This window comes from Oryctolagus cuniculus, chromosome 19 (genome assembly GCF_964237555.1).
Source record: "Oryctolagus cuniculus chromosome 19, mOryCun1.1, whole genome shotgun sequence".
Classification (NCBI taxonomy): domain Eukaryota; kingdom Metazoa; phylum Chordata; class Mammalia; order Lagomorpha; family Leporidae; genus Oryctolagus; species Oryctolagus cuniculus.
The window spans coordinates 7,838,405-7,858,018 of NC_091450.1; the positions used below are offsets into that span (position 1 = coordinate 7,838,405).

At 58.2% G+C, this 19,614-nt stretch overlaps 1 protein-coding gene across 1 annotated transcript in view; it reads right to left on the minus strand.

The window, feature by feature from the left end:
- Positions 1-19,350, minus strand: part of SBK1 (SH3 domain binding kinase 1) — a 44,096-nt gene extending 24,746 nt beyond the window's left edge. Inside the window, exon 1 of the mRNA XM_051847647.2 lies at positions 18,588-19,350. The gene's annotated coding sequence lies outside the window, so the exon portion shown is untranslated. The remainder of the gene's footprint in view (positions 1-18,587) is intronic.
- Between the last annotated feature and the right edge of the window lie 264 nt (positions 19,351-19,614).

The following is a 19,614-nucleotide window of genomic DNA, read 5'->3' on the forward strand; positions in this document are numbered from 1 at the left end:
TTGTCCTTGGCTTTGCTGGGACTTTCTCTGTACTGCCTACAGCCTGAGAGCCTTCCTGCCACTCTTCCTGTCTTGTCTGTCTTCCAGGGCTAAATCTCTTGCTGCCTCGGGATGCTCGAGCCTCCTCCCTCCCTCCCTCCAAGTGTTTCCTCCAGCAAGTCCCTTGTGCCTCTGACCCATCTTGGCTTCTCTGAGAACTGACCCCACACGACCCCTCTGAATTGAGGAACCACAGCAGCCCTCAGTCCCTGACCCCCTGGGGGGTGAACCACTCCAGCCGGCTGAGAGGTGTGTGCCCAAGGCAAGGCTGCCTTCTCAGGGAAGATTCTGATGGTTGCAATTTGGGTAGCAGAACACAAAGATTAACCTTGGCCATGATTTCCATAGCAACATGGAAAAACCAGGTGTCATCATTGTGCAAGCATCCGGTACAGACTGCGGGATTGAGTCCCGGCTGCTCCATTTCCGACCTAACTCTCTGCTAAGGAACCTGGGAAAGCAGTAGAAGATGACCCAAGTGCTTGGGTCCCTGCACCCACGTGGGAGACCCGGATGGAATTCCTGGTTCCTGCTTCAGCGTGGCCCAGCCCTGGCTGTTACAGACATTTGAGGAATGAGGCAGCATCAGATGAACAGTCTCTCTCTCTCTCTCTCTCTCTCTCTCTCTCTCTGCATGACGACATTTCAGACTACATGAATTTGGGTCCCTCTGCTTGTGGCACTGGGTGTTAGGCTGCTGTACTGGCCACATGGACAGTCCCTCGGTGGTGACCTAATGACTTGGCCGTGGCACTCTCAAATGTCAGTCTCCGTGCCGGGGCGGGGAGTACAGTATGTAGGGATTTCCCCAGAGTGTTCTGTGATGCTCCTCACTGCTTGTGTCCCCAGTCGAGACAGAGACAAGGGTCTTGTTGGATCCTGTGCTCCTGGATGGCCATCATCATTCCCAGGACGTCGGTGCTGCTGATGAATGGTGCGTCATGGCGCGATTGGTCAGGAGCCCTGGTGGCCTTGGAGGGCTACAGCATCCCCAGACAGCTGGCAGCAGGGGCATCCAGACTCAGCCGATGACAAGTTCAAGTTGCAGCTGATAAGGGAAACCCGAGGTGGATCACAGAGGAGCCGGCGCGGCGTCCCTGGCTGCGCGTGCCGCAGGCGGTGGCCCCGTGTGTCTCTCAGTGCCTTTTTTGTAGAGTAGGTTCTGAAGCAACGGACGGCCGCCTTGGGACCAGCAGGACGCCTCTGATGCCAGGAAGCCGGAGCGATGACAGTACCCTGGGAAAGCCCTGCTCCTTTGTCACCGCGCAGCCCTGCCGAGCTGTACTTGGAGCGGCTTGGAGTTGGGATTTCTGGTCCGTGCAGCTGACTGTGTGCCAACCCCAAGCGAGAAGGAGAGCCGGAAGTCGTGAGAATGGCTGTCCTGGGGGGTGGGGTGGGGGGGATGCAGGAAGTTGCCCTGCGAAGGGGGTGGCGTAGGGAGGCCCTGGCAGCCCTCGTATTTTGTCTTTTGCCAGGAAAACGACCTGACACAAATCTGACCAAGCGTTAGCACCCGTTTTAGCCGTGGGCACGCCCAGGGTGACACGCTTGCTGTAACTGCTTTCGTGTTTTTCAAAATAATTAGCAAGTGTTTAATGGAAGTGTTTTTAAATGGGATGAGGAGGAGGAGGTATGGGGGTGGGGTGGGGAAGGAACCTGCTCACCACGTGACTGTGTCCCCTAAAGCCACATCCAAGGACTTCCTAGAAGGACCTCAACTGTCCCACTTGGAGAAACACTAGGAACAGGCAGTACCTCTGGATTCCAGGACCCAGACCTACAGCTCATGGTTCTGGATAGGGGTCAGGCTTGTGGTTCGGCAGGTTAAGCCACTGCCTACAACACCTATGCCGGCATCCCTCATCAGTGTGCTAGTTCTTGTCCCAGCTGTTCCACTTCCCATCCAGCTCCCTGCTAATGCACCTGGGAAGGCAGTGGAAGATGGTCCAAGTGCTTGGGCCCCTGCACCCACATGGGAGACTCACATGGAGTTCCAGGCTCCTGGCTTTGGCCTGGTGTGTGCCCTGGCTGTTGTGGGCATTTGGGGAGTAAACCAGCGGAAGGAAGATATCTCTCCCTCTCTCTCTGCCTTTTAAATAAATAAAATACATCATTAAAAGCCAACGGTCTGGGGCCAGTGTTGTGGAGTAGCAAGTTAAGCCTCCGTCTGCAGTGCCAGCATCCAATATGGGCACTGATTCAAGACCTGGCTGCTCCACTTCTGATCCAGCTCCCTGCTAATGCGCCTGGGAAAGCAGTGGAGGATAGCCCAAGTGCTTGGACCCCTGCCAGTCATGTGGGAGACCTGGAAGAAGCTCCTGGCTCCTGGCTTGGGCCTGGCCCAGCCCTGGCCGTTGTGGCCATCTGGGGAGTGAACCAGTGGGTAAAAGATTTCTTTCGCTCTCTAGCCTCCTTTCTCTGTAACTCTGCCTTCCAAATAAATTTTTTTAAAAAATCTTAGAAACAAAACAAAACACCATGGTTCTGGCTGCCTGTGCTCCTGGGGGTGGGGCGTGGCTGCTGCTTGGTGGCCTGCACGTCTGACGGAGCCTGATCCCAAGCCTGGTTCCAAACCCTTCCTTTGGAGGCAGGGACTCCCAGGCTGGCTCCGGCCCAGCTCACCATGGGGACGGGTCTCCTGGGACCTGCAGGCATCACAGCACACACCCCGGGGGGCTGGCCGCAGTGACGTCACCGTAAGATGAAGATTCGAGAGCAGCTTCTGTGGTTGCTGACGGGCAGGGCAGGGCAGGGCGGGGAGTAGACAAACCACACGGCAAGGCAGCAACAAGGGGACAACACCAAGCAGGTGACCCCTGCGGGCACCTGGAGGTGACCCCCATGGGGGAGCTGACCTGGCCTGGGGCCCAGGGGCTGGGTCTTCCTACCTCCATCCTGTCTTGACAGCTTCCGGGGCAGAGTAGCCCAGAGGTGGAGCAGGCAGGAAGGCAGAGCTGGGTAGGGGGAGCAGGGAGATGGTGGGGGGTGGGGAGGGGCGAGGAGGGGCTGACAGGGGTGCCCAGCACCTAGAGCGGTGCTGGGGTCAGCCTGGAGCCCCCACCCCACCCCAGGTGCAGCAGACCTGCCTTCCAGCCTCTGGACCTGTCCTCTGGGAATAGAGTCCCTGCCACAGTCCCTGTCACTGCTCCGGGGGGCTCTAATGATGAGGCTCACCTTCGTTGCCGGGGGCTGTCTTGGAGCCCAGCCCCCACCTCACCCCGCCACAGTGACTGCTTCTCTTGTAAAAATAGTTATTTATTTTCATCTACTTGAAAGACAGAGTGGGGAGGGAAGGGAGGGGGAGAGAGAGAGAAAGAGAGAGAGAGAGAGAGAGAATCTATCTTCCATCCACTGGTTCTTTCCCCAAATGCCCATCACAGTCAGGGCTGAGCCAGGCCAAAGCCAGGAGCCCAGAACTCCATCCAGGTCTCCCACATGGGTGCAGGGGCCCAAACACTCGGGCCATCCTCTGCTGCTCTCCCAGGTGTATCAGCAGGGAGCTGGGTTGGAAGTGGAGAAGCCGGGACTCGAACTGGCACTCCGATCCGGCACGTGGACACCGTCCCTGGCCACCATGCCACCTCTCCTGTGGCTTCATGTGCTTGGGAGGCCCACATTTGCATACAATGTGGAAAGCCCACCTGCTGAGAGGGTCACAGCTCATGTTCCACTGACCCGAGCATGCAGGCAGCTGGCTGGGGGGAAGGAATGAGACGCAGGCCTGGAGGGAGAAGCCACAATGACCACACAGCGCCCGGGCCTCTCCCACCTACACCCCACCAGCTTCTCACCTGCCAGGAGGTACTGACCCAGCTCTGAATGGCTTGGGATGCCGTATGGGGCCTCTCAGCTCTAAAAACTTCTGGACCAAAGCATTTACTCATTCATTCATTCCAACGTGTTAGCGGGCACCCACCCTGTGGAGGCCTGGTCACATAGCACACAGTGCCGGTCCTCAGGAGCCCCTAGTCCACTGGGAGAGCCGCTACACTAATCACGCCTGTGCGTGGAGAGGCAACCGTGGAGAGCTTCCAGGAGGAAGTGATGAGCAGGCACTTGGTGGGCCTTGCAAGGCTCTTGCCCAGCTCGGGGTCCTGTCCCACAGCACCCCCAGCAGCTCCTCCACACATCCTCCTCCTGGCCCTTGAGGGCCTGCACTCCTGCACCTGGCCAGGCCTGCTGTCTGCAGATCCCTCTTCCTTGGCTCGGGGCTTTCTCAAGGTGAGGGCTCCCCACAGACTGGGGAAACTGAGGCACAGAACTGCCCAGGCCTTCCACCCCTGGAGCCTCTCTCATCCCTGGTGCAGGAACAGCACGCCTGACCGGAGTCCCTCGGCCACCTTCTTAGCCCTTTACCCTCTCCCAGGCTAAGGACACCCCCAAGTCCCCCCAGCCCCTGGCCTGGTGGCAGGCCCCAAGGCATTTCCTGTCCCAACCCATCCCTGGGTCTCCCCACCCTCCTTTCACATTGAATAAGGCAGGCTCGTGCCAGGCCGGCACCCTTTGGGGTGGTGCGCGGAGACACAGAGAGCTCCAGGCACTTGCTGGGATCCCCCCACGTGTGCTGGGACCTGAGCCACGTGGCTGTCCTCATCCCTGCCATCCTCCCAGGAGCTTCACCCCAGCCGTTTCCACCCCCTGCCCATGCCCCTCCCTGGCCCCGTTTCCGCTCTGACGTCCTGGGACTGGGTGGGGGAGGGGTGGCAGGTGCTGGCGGGCAGGCCCCGAGTAGGGGAGGGGAGGGGCCAGGCCACACCCTGCTCCTATGCCTGCTGTGCTGAGCCCCAGGCCTGCAGGGGTAAAAGCAGGAGGAGGCTGGGCGGAGCCCAGCCTGCAAGCCCTAATTAAGTGAGTTAATTAGGAGGGAGGAGAAGCCCCGTGGGAGTTAGCGAGCTTGGCTAATTAAGTGGAACAAGGCTTAGCTAGGGTGGAGGGAGGGGAAATGAGACTCACCAGGGAGTCTCGGAGGCCACCTCTGGGGTCTGCAGCCACCAAGACCTGTAGCAGCTCTGGGTCAGGGCTGTGGCCGCCTGACTAGCGTGAGGTTTCCACTTGGGTCTGAAGCTCCAGCCAGGGCCATGGGTGACATGGACATCAGCCAGGCGTGGCCCAGCAACTGAGCCTGACAATCTTGGGAGGGCTCCGTACTCCCCCCACCACTGTCACTGCTGCAGGGAGGGGATGCTTGCAGGCTTGCAGGCTGTTGTCCCAGCTCACGGATGTGACAACTGAGGCCCAGGCCACAAGGGGCGTGGCAGACCCAGGATGCAGGGCCATGGGGAGGGTCTCATCCAGGCCTGGCCCTGAGCCCGTCAAAGCTCACCAGAATGACACAGAGCAAAGGAGAGATCATCCATGCCCTGTTTCACTCCCCACGTGGCCACGAGGGCCAGAGCTGCACCTCCATCCAGGCTTCCCATGTGGGTGGCAGAGGTCCCGCATCAGCAGGGAGCTGGATCGGAAGTGGAGCAGCCAGGACTCAAACCGGCATCTGTATGGGATGCCAGCGACACAGGCAACAGCTTAACCTGCTATGCCCCAGCGCCGGCCCCAGCGCCGGCCGCAGCACGGGTGGTCTATTGTGAGGGGTCTCACTTAGCCCAGCCACAAAGGGTGGGGCTCAGGGTCATAAAAATGGGGGGCTTCTTGTTCAGAAGCCGGGAAAAGAGCTTTCTGCTCTCTCCCAGCCTGTCCGATGCCACGCTCCCCTGGGAACAGACACCCCCCTGGGGCAAGTGCCGATCCTCGCAGGTGCCAGGGACTGCCTCGCTGTCGCCCAGGCATTAATCCTTCCCGCACTCAGGCCATTGGCGGGGGGCAAGGGGCAGCAGCCGGACTGGTGGGGGCAGGGTGGGCGGCTCCAAACGTTCCAGGACAGGAGTGGGACTGTGCAGGCTCAGGGTGCATGGCGCATGCGCCACTGTCTCTGCCTTCAGTTGCACGGCGCATGCGCCACTTGCAAACTTAGGGATAAAGCGATCAAGGGGCAAGCGATTGGCATAGGTTAAAATGCTGCTTGAGGCGTCCACACTCCGTATCAGAGCTCCTGATTCCAGTCCCAGCGCCACTTCCGATCCAGCTTCCTGCTAATGTGCACCCTGGAAGGCAGCAGGTGATGCTTCAAATGCCTGGGTCCCTGCCACCCACGTGGGGGAAGCCCGCAGATGGAGTTCCTGGCTCCTGGCTTCAGCCTGGCCCAGCCTCAGCTGGTGTGGGCATTTGGGGAGTGAACCGGGGTGGGGGGGAGGATGAGCATTCTGTCCATTTCGCTGTCTGCTTTCCTAGTAAACAGGCCACAGAGCCTGAAACTCAATGTGCAGGGGAGCTCGTGCTGCTGGGCTGTGGCTGCCCATGAAGCCGGCCCTGTGTGACCCCCACGATCCAAGCGACTCCTCTCAGCCACACCGCACACTTGGTGCTGTGGCTCTCATTGCCCATATTCATTCATTCATTCACTTATTCATTCATTCATTCACCAAACGTTCACGCAGCGACTCCGAACTTGCAAACTTGGAACACAGAAATCTAGGCCCAGGACCTAGAATCAGCTACCTGGGGGCCAGTGCCCCATGTGTGAGCACGGCGCTCCCTCTAGTGGCCAGTCAGCCACAGTGCAGGACAAACTAAGGATGGTAGAATTTCTCCCACACGCATACACACAAACACGTACTATCTGGTTCTTTGAGAAGACCGTATTTCCTTCTTCTGTCCCCTTTACCCCCCAGAAACACGCAGCTGAAGCTCAGCGCCATAATGCCTAAAACAGCCAGGGCTGGGTCAGCCGGAAGCCAAGAACAAGGAACTCATCTGGGTCTTGCATGTAGGTGGCAGGGGCCCAAGCACTTGAACCTTCACCCACTGTCTGTGCACCGGCAAAAAGCCGGACAGGAAGTGGACGGGAACGCAGGCACTCAGATCCGGGCAGCAGGCCTCCCAGGCGCTGGTTTAACTGTTCTACCACAAGGCCCGCCCACCGCTGGAGGGCTTTCACAAAGTCTCACGTCCAGACCACCCCCACCCCGCAGGAAATGAACCAGAGCCTCCCCTGTCTTCTTTATGGGGGTGCAAGGGCGGAGGGGGCTCCAGGCTGCCTGCAGCCTGGCCTCCTAGATCTGGGACATCTCTGCAACCCTACCTGGTGCCCTGGACGCCCTACCCCCATCTTCACCCGCTCAGAGAGCTCTGTTCTCCTTGTTCCTCCCCGTGCTCCCCTTCACAGCACCCCCTGCCGCTGCCGAGCCCCCGCACTCCGTCCCCAGAGCGTCTGCTCGTCCCTGTGCCCACCTCTCTTGCTCGGCAGCTGCCTGGATCAAGGCCAGCTGCGCACCTGCTCTCTGCCGGCCCCAAGTCAGCCAGGCCCGCCCCGCCAGGCCGGCAGCCCCGTTGCTCCTTCGGGGGCCACGATCTCCCCGGGAGCCCCTTGCTGTCCCCTGCTCTCCCTGACAGGTGCCTCCCCTCTCCGGCTTCCACGGGAATCTCCGGGGATCTGGACGAGGCCAAGGCGCTTCCTCTAAGCAGCCCGCAGGGGGCGCCAGAGCTGCCGGCCCTGGTTCTCTGGGCAGAGGAACCACGACCAGGGCGAGTCCTAGGTTTCTCGCTTCTCTTGGTCACCGCCCAGGCGTCCGCAGCCCCAGGCAGCCGGAAGAGCGGCGGGGGCGCCCCGCGTGGCGTGCCCGGGGTCTCCTCCCTCTCACGCGCCTCTCGGACCCGCATCCCTTCCCTCCGCAGCCGAGCCTCTATTTTCTGCTTAAATAGCAGAATCTTTTAAAACTTTATGGAAATGCATAGGATGAAAAAAACTGCGTAGATTTCAATTTTTTTCGCAGCACAATGCATATATCTTTTAATTTCGTTTTTCCATGAAACTTTTTTTTAAGATTTATGTATTTATTTGAAAGGCAGAGTTACAGAGAGAAAGAGAGGGAGAGGTCTTGGATTCACTGGCTCACTCCCCAGATGGCTGCAACTATGGGTTTGGGCCAGACCGAAGGAGCCAGGAGCTTCCTCCAAGTCACCCACGTGGGTGCAGGGGCCCAAGGACTTGGCCCATCCTCCACTGCTTTCCCAGGTGCATTAGCAGGGAGCCGGATCCGAAGTGGAGCATCCAGGACTAGAACTGATGCTCATATGGAATGCCGCACTGCAGGTGACGGTTTTACTGGCTAAACTACAATGCTGGTCCCTCCATGAACTTGTTCACATATATATATCTGGTAATATAGTTTTAATTTTTTATTTTATGAGAGAGAGAGAGAGAGAGAGAGAATCTTCCATCTTCTAGTTCACTCCCCAAATGTCTGCTACAGCTGGACCTGAGCCAGGCCAAAGCTGGGAGCCTGGAGCTCCATCTGGGCCTCCCACGTGGGTGACAGGGGCCCAAATATTTGAGGCCTCGCCCACTGCCTCCCAGGATGGCCGGGGGCCGGCAGCTGGAATTGGAAACAGAGCCAGCACTGGAAGCAGGCAGGTGTCCCTAGCAGTGCCGGAAGCGCTACGCTGTGCACCTGCTGATGGCTTTAATTCCAGCTGGTGTTAATTGTGCTCATGGGGTCGAATCAGCAGCGCGGCAGCTGCGCCCCACGTCTTACTGGCCAGTCGTCGACTTTGGCACCCGGCTTCCTACACAGCCTGTTGGGGTAGGGGTGTGGGTTTGGCGAACGGGTGCAGTTTCTGCCGCATTTGTATTGCCTTTGTGAAAAGCCTAAGTGGAGTTATCATATCATACAGAACTTTCTCGCTGCCTAAAACATCCTCCCTCTGTTCCTCCCAGTCCCAGGCAACCACTGATTTTTTTTTTTTTTTGACAGGCAGAGTGGATAGTGAGAGAGAGACAGAGAGAAAGGTCTTCCTTTTGCTGTTGGTTCACCCTCCAATGGCCGCCATGGCTGGCGCGCTGCGGCCGGTGCACCGCGCTGATCCGATGGCAGGAGCCAGGTACTTATCCTGGTCTCCCATGGGGTGCAGGGCCCAAGCACCTGGGCCATCCTCCACTGCACTCCCGGGCCACAGCAGAGAGCTGGCCTGGAAGAGGGGCAACTGGGACAGAATCCGGCGCCCCAACCGGGACTAGAACCAGGGGTGCTGGCGCTGCTAGGTGGAGGATTAGCCTATTGAGCCGCGGCGCCGGCCAACCACTGATCTTTTTACTGTCCACGGTGTGACTTTTCCAGAATGTTCCATGGGTCCTCCCTTTCCGATGAGATTGCACCCGGAGGAGCCCACGGTAAGCTGCAAGTGCGGTTACCCCGTCAGACGGCTGTGCTAGATTCTCATTGCTGTAACTAAAGTGTCTTGGGGGAGCCCTTAGGGAAGAAGGAGGCTCCCACAGTTTGGAGGTTCACAGTCCAAGATCAGGGGGAGGGGCCCCACTGGTTCAGGCATTTGGTGAGGCCTGAAGATGACAGACGGATAATCCCATGGCCAGTGAGGAAGCACAGCAACAGGGAGCACTTATTAAACCCGCCCTCTGGGAGGCAGGGCCTTTGGAGAACACGCCCCCAGTGGGCCCTCCTCCGAGAAACTGCGATTGAATCCTGCTCCTCCCCTTCCTCCGTCTGCTTAAGAGTCTGGGATCAGGTCTCTACGACACTGGCTTTTGGAGAATGCCCACAAGCACACTGCAGAGTGTGGGTGGTGTCCTCTCGTGATCACGGGGCTGCCTGGGAGCTGCCCTCATGGCTACCATCCAGCATCGGGAGAGAGAATCGTCCCGCACAGTTCCAACTCTGGGAAATGATCCAGATTCAAAATCTAGACTAAAGGTGGCAGAACAGAGCCATCGTAAGTCGGGGACCGGCTGTCCACGTCAGCCTGCGTGTAAGGCTTTGTGTCTTTCCATGGCTTGACAGCTCTTTTCTTTGATCACGAAATGGCGTTCTGTGGGCTGGATCCGTCTATCGGAAGATACTGCGGCTGCTTCCAGCTCACGGCACAGCCGTTAGGGCAAATGCTGTAGAGGTCCCTCAAGTGACCACCACAGCAATCCCACTTCTAGGGATTTGCCCGAAAGAACTGACATCAGGTCTTGAGGAGGTAGCAGCACTCTCCTAGTCATTGCAACACTGCTCACCTCAGTCCAGAGACAGGATCGAGCCAAGAGTCTATTGGAAGAAAAGTGGAGGGGCCGGTGCCGTGGTGTGGCAGGTTAAGCAGCTGTGCCATATCAGAGCACCGGTTGGAGTCCTGGCTGTTCTGTTTCTGATCCAGCTCCCTGCTAATGTGCCTGGGAAAGCAGCAGAAGATGGCCCAAGTCCTTGGGTCCCTGCCACCCACATGGGACACCCGGATGAAGTTCCTGGCTCCTGGTTTTGTTCTGGTGCTCACTGGCCAATGCAGCCATTTGGGGAGTGAACCAGTGGATGGACGATCTCTCTCTTTCTCTCTCTCTCCTTCTCTGTCACTTTGCTTTTCAAAAATTAATTTAAAAAAAAAAGAATGGATAAAGAAGATACGGCCTAGACAAGTACACATGATGGAAAACTATTAAACCTTTAAAAAGAAGGAAATCTTGGGAGCGGCTCCTTGGCGCAGTAGGTTAACCTTCCACCTGTGGTGCTGGCATGCCATAGGAGCACCTGTTCTAGTCTCAGCTGCTGCTCTTCCCATCCAGCTCTCTGCTGTGGCCTGGGAAAGCAGTAGAAGATGGTCCAAGTCCTTGGGCCCCTGCACCCGTGTGGGAGACCAGGAAAAAGCTCCTGGCTCCTGGCTTCAGATCGGCACATCTCTGGCCATTGTGACCAGCTGGGGAGTGAACCAACGGAAGGAAGACCTTTCTCTCTGTCTCTCCTTCTCATTGTCTACAATTCTACCTCTCAAATAAATAAATAAGTAAAATATTTTAAAAAAATAAATAACTAAAAAGGAGGAAATCCTGATGAGACAATGAGATGTTCTGTGACGTAGGCCAATGGGGCTAAACTTGGAGGACACTATGCTAAGTGAATAAGAGCCCAGAAAGACGAACGCTGCATAAGTCCACTTTCATGCGAAATCCAAATGATCAAATTCACAGAGTTTGGTTTTCTGGCTGCCAGAGCTTGTGGGGAGAGCAACGTAAGTTACTCACGCATGAGCATAGAATTTCAAACCAACAGGACGAGTTTCTCTGTTCAACCTGGTACCCCCAGTCAAGCATAATGGCCAGTGGTCCTTAGGTGGTTTGTTTTCCAAGTTTTTTCTGTTACCTGTAGTCAGTGGTAGCCCAGAAACATTAGCTGGAGGATGGTAGAAATCAAGGACTCCTAGGTTTGGAGTTGCACACCCACCATCCTGAATAAGCGTGATGAAATCTCGCACCATCTTACCCGGAACCTGAATCATCTCTTTGCCCAGCGGTTCTGCGCTGTATGTCCTACCGTCCTGTTAGTCATGTAGCAGTTGTCTGTTTCCTGACCCCTGTTGTGGGATCGCAGCGCTGGTCTGAGTAACCCCTATTGTACATAATAATGACCCAAAGTGTAGGAGTAGCAAGGTTGGTAATTTGGATATGCCTGAGAGTTTTATTGTTGGTTTTTTTTTCCTTGCATGTTCTGTTTTCGCCACATTCTCTTTTCCTAGTTGTTTTTGGTTCTGTCTCTTACACTAAAGGTTTCGCTCTCATGTTGATGCCTGGTTGTCTGCCCACCTTTAAGGGATTTGGGAAGCCAATAGAAAGCACCAAGGTGATTGCCTCTGTGTGGGGTGGGGCAGGTGTTGACTGGGGTCTGAGAAAACTTTCTAGGGAGACAGAGTTGTTCTACATCTTCATGGAGACATGGGCTACAAAGTTTTACATCAGTTAGAACTCATTTAACTGGTGCCGGAGCTGTGGCGTAGTGGATTAAGCGTGGTCTGCAATGCCAGTGCCCCATATGGGCGCCAGTTCGAGTCTCGGCTGCTCTGCTTCTGATCCAGCTCCCTGCTAATGCGCCTGGGAAAGTGCTTGGACCCCTGCATCTATATGGGAGACCCAGATGAAACGCTTGCTTCCTGGCTTCTGCCTGGCCCAGCCCTGGCTATTGCAGGCATTTAGGGAGTGAACTCAAATGGAATCTCTCTCTCTCTCTCTCTCTCTCCCTCTCCACCTCCACCTCCATCTCTCTCTATGCCTTTCAGATAAATTAACAAATAAATCTTCCAAAAAAAAGTTGCACCAACCATAGAAGATTTTGCAATTTTCTGTAAGGAAACTATGTCTTGATTTTAAAGACACAATTCAGGAAAGCAAGCTGAGAGTCCTGTGTGGCTGGGGAGTGGGTGGGGGTGACTGGTTGACTCAGGGGTTCAGGATAGGGGGTTTGGGTTGTGTTGTTTGCTTGGGGATTCCCTGAAGCCAACATATTTAAGTTCCTTTCTCAATTTGTCAGATGCTGAGATAAAAGGCAGGACAAAACAAACAAATGAAAAGTCGGGGAGATGCAGAAACTCTGCAGGGAGATGCAGGAGAACTAAATCAAAGAGGAAGTGGGGGGGTGAGCTGTCGCCGCAGCAGCTCAGCAGCTTGGGACACCCACCTCCCACATCGGAGCGCCCAGCTTCCAGTCTTGCCTCCTTTTCTGATCCAGCTTCCTTTTTTTTCTTTAAATATTTATTTGTTTACTTGAAAGGCAGAGTTACAGAGAGACAGAGAGTGAAAGAGAGGCAGAGAGAGAAGGAGAGACACAGAGAGAGAGAGAGGTCTTCCACCCGCTGGGTCACTCCCCAGATGGCCACAACATCCAGAGCTGCACTGATCTGAAGCCAGGAGCCAGGAGCCTCTTCCAGGTCTCCCACGTGGGTGCAGGGCCCAAGCACCTGGGCCATCCTCCACTGCTTTCCCAGGCCACCAGCAGGGAACTGCATTGGAAATGGAGCAGCCAGGACTGGACCTGGCGTCCCTATGGGATGCCGGTGGCGCTGCAGGCAGCAACTTTACCTGCTATGCCACACAACGCCAATCTCTCCCTGAGCTTTCTGAAGCAACCCCCCCCCATTTATTAAGAGATCCAGGGGAGCCAACCCTGGAGCCCCCTGCTGGAGGGTAGCAACCTCATTCCCAGGTCTGGGGCCAAGATGGTGTGTGTGTGTATCTGGGGGCCAAGGCCAAGTGCATGGGCATCAGGGCCATTCGGGCTGGAGGTAGAGCTACCCCCTCATCAGCGCCTGGGCGCCCAGCTCAGAGACCCTGTGCTTTGTTCTCTGGGGAGAACAACCCTTGGGTCTTTGTCAGGTGGAGGAGGGGCAGGTGCCACCCGTATCGCGTGGGGAAGGATATTCGGGGATTAAAAGCCTTCTCAAAGCAATGGTCCTGGTTTTCACCCCAGGTCCTCAGTCAGGATGAGTTGCCTTTCCAGGGGTGGGGGGTTGGCGGAGGAGACTCCGGTGCTCCTGGGCTTGTCCTATGCTTGGGGGTTCACCTATGGGGTCAACGTCATCACTTGGCAAAGTCGGGGCTCGCCTGCCTTCGAGATTCCAGATGTTGCTGCTTTTGTGTCCTTGTTTGGTGGATCGGTTCTTGCTGACTTTTACTGTACAGACACAACAATGCTCCCACCCCACATCTAAGTCCTCATCCTCCGTGCCTGGGAATGGTCCCCTCCGTGGGAAAGGGCATTTGCCAGTGCGATGAAGCCTAAGGATGCTGACATGGGCAGCTCATTCTGGATTATTCTTTTTTTAAAAAAATAATTTATTTATTTGCTTGAGAGGTAGTTATAGACACAGAGAGAGAGAGACAGAGAGAAAGGTCTTCCATCTGCTGGTTCACTCCCCAAATGGCCGCAATGGCCAGAGCTGAGCCTATCTGAAGCCTGGAGCCCAGGAGCTTCCTTTTGAAGGCACAGGGGCCCAAGCACAAGGCCCATCCCCCACTGACTTCCCAGGCCGCAAGCAGGGAGCTGGATCGGAAGAGGAGCAGCCAGGACTCGAACCAGCGCCCACACGGGCCACAGCGCTGGCCCCGTCTTCCTCCTTTCCCAGCTGCTGCCTCTCTGCCAAGCTTGCTGCCTTCTCTACAGCATTCTCTGCACTGCACAGTTCCTCAGTGCCCCAGTGACCCAGAGACTCCTCCTCCAAGCCCCGCCTCTCATGACCAAGCCCACACTTGACCTCTGCCCTTGGACATCTGATGGGCTTCTCACACTGAGGACACACACACACACACACGCACACACACACACCGATCTTCCATCTGCTGGATCACTCAAATGTCTGCAACAGCCAGGGCTGGGCCATGCTGAAGCCAGGAGCCCGGAACTCCATCCAGGTCTCCCACATGAGTGGCAGGAACTCAGGCACCTAGGCCATCACCAGCTGCCTCCTAGGCATGTTAGCAAGAAGCGGGATCAGCATCAGGGGTGGGAGTGGATCCCAGGCACTCTGGTGCGGGATGCGGGAGTCCAGTGGCCCCAGCCTGCTGCCTGCTTCTCACCAGCCCTCCTCCCTCCCTCGAGTCTGGCTCCAAGCCCCTGGGGTCATCCTCGATGTCCTCTTCCTCCAGCCCATCAGCAAACTCTGTGGATTCTGTCTCCTGCACCTGCTTAGAAAGCATCCATGTCCCCCGGTGTCCCCGCCCCGGCACTCGCTTGCCTGGCCACCATGGTTACCACAGCCATGTCTCAGGCCCAGTCCGGCCCCATGACCATGGATGCTCCCCGGAGAAGCCCAGGGCAAAGAGCCTCTTACATGAATCAGACTACATCGTAGCCCTCATTGGAGAGCTTCTAAAGGCTTCCCGAGCCCAGCAGGGCAAAACCCATTCTTTTTTTTTTTTTTTTTTACAGGCAGAGTGGACAGTGAGAGAGAGAGAGACAGAGAAAAAGGTCTTCCTTTGCCATTGGTTCACCCTCCAATGGCCACCGCGGCTGGCACGCTGTGGCCGGCACACCGCGCTGATCCGAAGGCAGGAGCCAGGTGCTTCTCCTGGTCTCCCATGGGGTGCAGGGCCCAAGTACTTGGGCCATCCTCCACTGCACTCCCTGGCCACAGCAGAGAGCTGGCCTGGAAGAGGGGCAACCGGGACAGAATCCGGCGCCCCGACCAGGACTAGAACCCGGGGTGCTGGCGCCACAAGGCGGAGAATTAGCCTAGTGAGCCGCGGCACCGGCCAAAACCCATTCTCTTCTTGGTGGCCAGTGACAGTGACACGGCTCGGCCTGCTCTTGCCTCTCACAAGTCCTGCTTCCCTTGCACCAAGTGGGTCCCCCTACCCCCCCCCCGCCCCGCTCTCCTGCCCCGCCCCCACCCCGTCCATTTCCTATCCGTGGGGGTGTGTGTGTGTGTGTGTGTGTGTGAACCCTGATAACCACATTCACTGGTGCCTTCCCGACCTCCCTCCCCAGCCTTGGGCCCCATGGCCTAAGGATGCCCCCGCCCCGCCCCCGTCGGTACTCAGCGAACTTTGTGGAATGAATGAATGAGTGAGTGAACGAACAAGCGCTTTGGGCTCCAGCTCTGTGCCAGGCGTGTGCTTCCAACCCTTGGAGGGCCTTGAGACTAGGGGTGATGCTTCCCCGCCTCCCCTATAAGCAGTGGTTGTGGCCAGCACGGCGGGGCGGGGCAGGGGGAGTAGAAGAGACCACGTGACCTAGCTGTCTCTCTTCTTCACCCACCAGCTGTGCCTGGGATGGGAGGAGCCTGGCTCCCCGAATCACTGTGTGGAGCGGAGTCTCTCCTACCACCCCCCACCCAGACTTGATTCTGCAAGACCATAGGCTCTGCTGTGCCCCGACGGTGGGAGCCCCAGACCGATTTTTTCCAACTGCTTGTCTTGCCTTAATTAATCCATCAAACAGCAGGTGCAGGCGGCGCCAGGGAACGACACCGGCGGTGACACTTGTGCGGACGGGAGTGCAGATGGGCCTCCGCAGGGCTGTTTCTCGCAGCAGCAGCTGAGGGTTCACGCCTCTGTCACAGCACCTGGGGCCGCACACACGGGTGCTGTTTCATCCTCACTAGGCTGGGAGCTCCTGGCAGGGTGTGTGTGTGTGTGTGTGTGTGTGTGTGTGTGTGAGGCTGTGCCCAGGTCACGTTCATCTCTGCAGCCTTTTTTTTTTTTTTTTTTTTGACAGGCAGAGTGGACAGTGAGAGAGAGAGAGACAGAGAAAAAGGTCTTCCTTTGCCGTTGGTTCACCCTCCAATGGCCGCCGCGGCCGGCGCATAGTGCCGATCCGATGGCAGGAGCCAGGTGCTTCTCCTGGTCTCCCATGGGGTGCAGGGCCCAAGTACTTGGGCCATCCTCCACTGCGCTCCCGGGCCACAGCAGAGAGCTGGCCTGGAAGAGGGGCAACAGGGGCAGAATCTGGCGCCCCGACCGGGACTAGAACCTGGTGTGCCGGCGCCGCAAGGAGGAGGATTAGCCCAGTGAGCCACGGCGCCGGCCTCTCTGCAGCCTTAACATCCTGTCCCCTGCATCCCTCGTGTCTCTGAAAGTGCCTGAGAGATCCCCACTCTTTAATTTTAAGGAGACCTGAAGAGGAGAAACGACTTGGCCAGGTTCACATGGAAGCATCAGCCCGTCCCAGGGTGGCTAAACAGGTGGATTCTCAGAGCTGGATCCTGGCGCCTTCCTGGGGCTGGGAAAGGCTGGGTGAGGCAGGGGTTGTTGGGGATGCAGGGTGGAGCCATGGTCTCCTCTGGGCCCCCAAGGTGACCCTGGGCAGCCTTGCTGCCCCGCACCCCTCCCCCTGCAGCCATGCGTCCTCAGAACACTCCCTCCCACGCTCCTGAGCCAGCCCAGCCTGTGCCTCACTCAGTATTTTTAGCTTCACCACCTGGCACCTGTGGTCTCTGTCTCTGCCCAGCCTGGCCGGGTCCCCTCCCCAGGACTTAAAGGGCCAGCACCCAACAGCTAGAGAGGAGACCAGCTCCTGCAGATAGAGGCCACTTGACCACCCCGCTCCACGGCTGCAGGTGGAGGGAGGTCCCCCGCAGAGGGGTCCCTGGAGTTGGAGGTGGGAGACAGAGGAGTAAGGGAGGAGGGGCCAGCTCCTCTCTCATTCTGGGGTCTCTCAAACGCTCAGTTGGTTCAGCAGGGGGCCTGGGTAGGGTGACACAGCTGGGACAACAGAGGCGGGAGCTGGGACAATTCGGATGCCTTCTCTCTCCATGTCTCTCTCCCTCGTGTCCTTCCCTCCTTCCAGAAGCACGTGGACATGCCCTGTGGAAGCCATTGTGCTGTGACACGTCCACTGCTTTCCGAGTTCCAGGAGCACGTCCCACGCCCATAATTCCAGAAGCTTCTCTGTCACCCCTGTTCTGCTCCAAGCCCTCGCCCACTGTTCCCCTTGGGCCTTCGGTGCCCCGCCTCAGCTCATCAGTCCTGCCCCTTTGCGATCCGGCCCCACTGTCCTCTCCGGCCCCAGGGGCAGAGCACTGGCCCTCTCAGGCTGACCTGGTGGGGTCCCCATAGCTCCTGCAGGCAGAGACGGCCCAACTTTCCTCCCGTCCCCCCATCCCAGGTGCTGGGCACCCACACTCGTCACGCAGCCTGCCACTCTGTACCAAATGGGTCTATTCTGCCCCTCCTAGTAGGCTGTGACAACCCTGCCAGGGCTGGGGCCAGGGCTCTAGTCCACAGCTCCGGCCCTGGCTCTGCGCTGATTGTGAGACAGACAACCAGGGCAAGGAGCACCCTCCTGTTTCGTGGATGGGAAGACCAAGGTCCTCGGAGGGGCCACTGTCCACCCAGGGTCCAGCAGAGAGAGAGAGAGTGCCCTCCTCCCTACCCAGGGCCTTGCTGACTCAGGTGGTGCTGGAGGCGTGGGCGGGCCGGGCCGGGCTGGGGCAGAGGTGACCTGTCTCTCCTGCAGAGTGCATGCATGCCCAGAGCCTGTGGTCACGGCTTGGGGAATGCACTTGGCTGCAGCCTGGGTGTTCCTGCAGGAGGGGGTGGGAGAGCTGGCAGAAGGAACAGAGGTCCCTCGGGCCCGAACCTTCCCCAAGCCCTGTGCACACTCCTCTGCCTACATGGGTACGTGGAGCTCACACCTGCTCCTACACACTCAGAGTTACACACACTCACTCCGAATGCCCAATCATACAGCCACAGAACACTTCACTCTCTTCCTCCATCTTTTACACACACACACACACACACACACGAGTAAAACATTTTCCCTTGTTCATTCAGCACAGACTGAAGATCTGTTAGGTGCTAGTGCAATGCAAGTAAGGGTGGCTTTCAGTTTGGGGCTGGGGAGGGGGGTGGGTAGCAGGAGCTTCTGGGAGGGCTTCCTGGAAGAGGAGGCATTGCAGTTGGGCCTGCATTGCATATGGGGGAGTCTGGGAAAGAGGTCCACTGGAGGTGAACCTCAGGGAGCAGAGTGAGAATAGGAGGGGATGACAGTGGATGTACACAGGTCTTGACCACCTCTGGGAACTGGGGAGCCATGGAGGGCTCTGAGCAGGGGGAGGAGATGACCACAGTGGGAGAGGACAGGGCTGGAGGAGAAGGGAGGAGGCTGTGGGGACAAACAGGTGAGGGACCTGAGAGTCCAAGGAGGGCGGTCAGCTGGGGACAGACAGACAGACAGAATGGAAGCTGCCGCGCCAGGCCCCGGCCCTGCCCACCCGCCGGCCAGCAGGCCACTGACCTCTGTGGTGGGACCTCTTCCAGCAGCTCCTCCTCCTCCTCCCTGTGGAAGCAGACGAAGCAGAAGGCTGGCCCATCGTCGGCCCCGCAGCCCAGGGGCCAGGCCGGAGGCAGCTCCAGGACCGGGCACGGGTGGCTGGGGGCCAGCTCGGCAGCATCCTGCCTGGCCGGGGCAGGAGTCCTCGAGCCAGCCTGCTCCAGGGTCAGCAGCCTGGCCGCCTCGGGGCCCCGCGCCGGCCTGCCTGCCACCTGTGCCTTTTCACTCAGGTTCCCCGTGGCCTCGGTGGCTGGCAGAGCCTGTGGCTCTGTCTCCCGGGGGGACTTCTGTCCCAATCCCCAGTAGGGAGCCAGCCGCAGCACTTCCCGCCTCCTGGCCTCACAGGGGGCTGGCTGATGGGCAGAGGTGAGGCCGCTGTCTCTCAGAGAGGGGGCCGGGAGCACAGGCTGGCAGACGACCTGTCCTTCTGTCCATCTGTCTGTCCGGCCGCCTGTTCCTCCCTACCCAGCCAGCATGGTGCAACAGAGGTGGCTTCCTTCAACAAAGTTTCTCTCTGCAGGGGTGGGTGGCCCGGGTGGCTTCCAGGACGTGGGATCGGGACTCGAAGCTGAAAGGTGGGCGGGGGCCAGGTGAGGCTGGCACGGCGCCCCCGCTGGCCCCGGGCGAAGTTCTGGGCCCTGGAGTCGGGTGGTCACTCGGCGTGGACTGAAGGCTCGCTCCCTCCGGCTCGTTCTCAGTGGCTGCTCCGGCAGCCCCGGCTGGGCTGTGGGTATTAATAGCTCCACACTCACGCTGAGAAGCCTGCAGGTTAACTCCTTCCCTGCCGGAGCTGGGGAGGCCTCTGGCAGAAGCGGGGCAGTGCCGGCCCCGGGAGCCAAGAGAAGGGCGGAGCCTCACCACGGGCCCTGCCTGAGGGAGTGTGGCTGCCTCAGAGAGACCCTGGGGGTCACCTCCTGCCCACGAGCCTCTGGGCAGTGCTGGGCACAGGGTCCCTCCACGAGAAGCTTCCCTCCAGGAAGCTGGGTGGGAG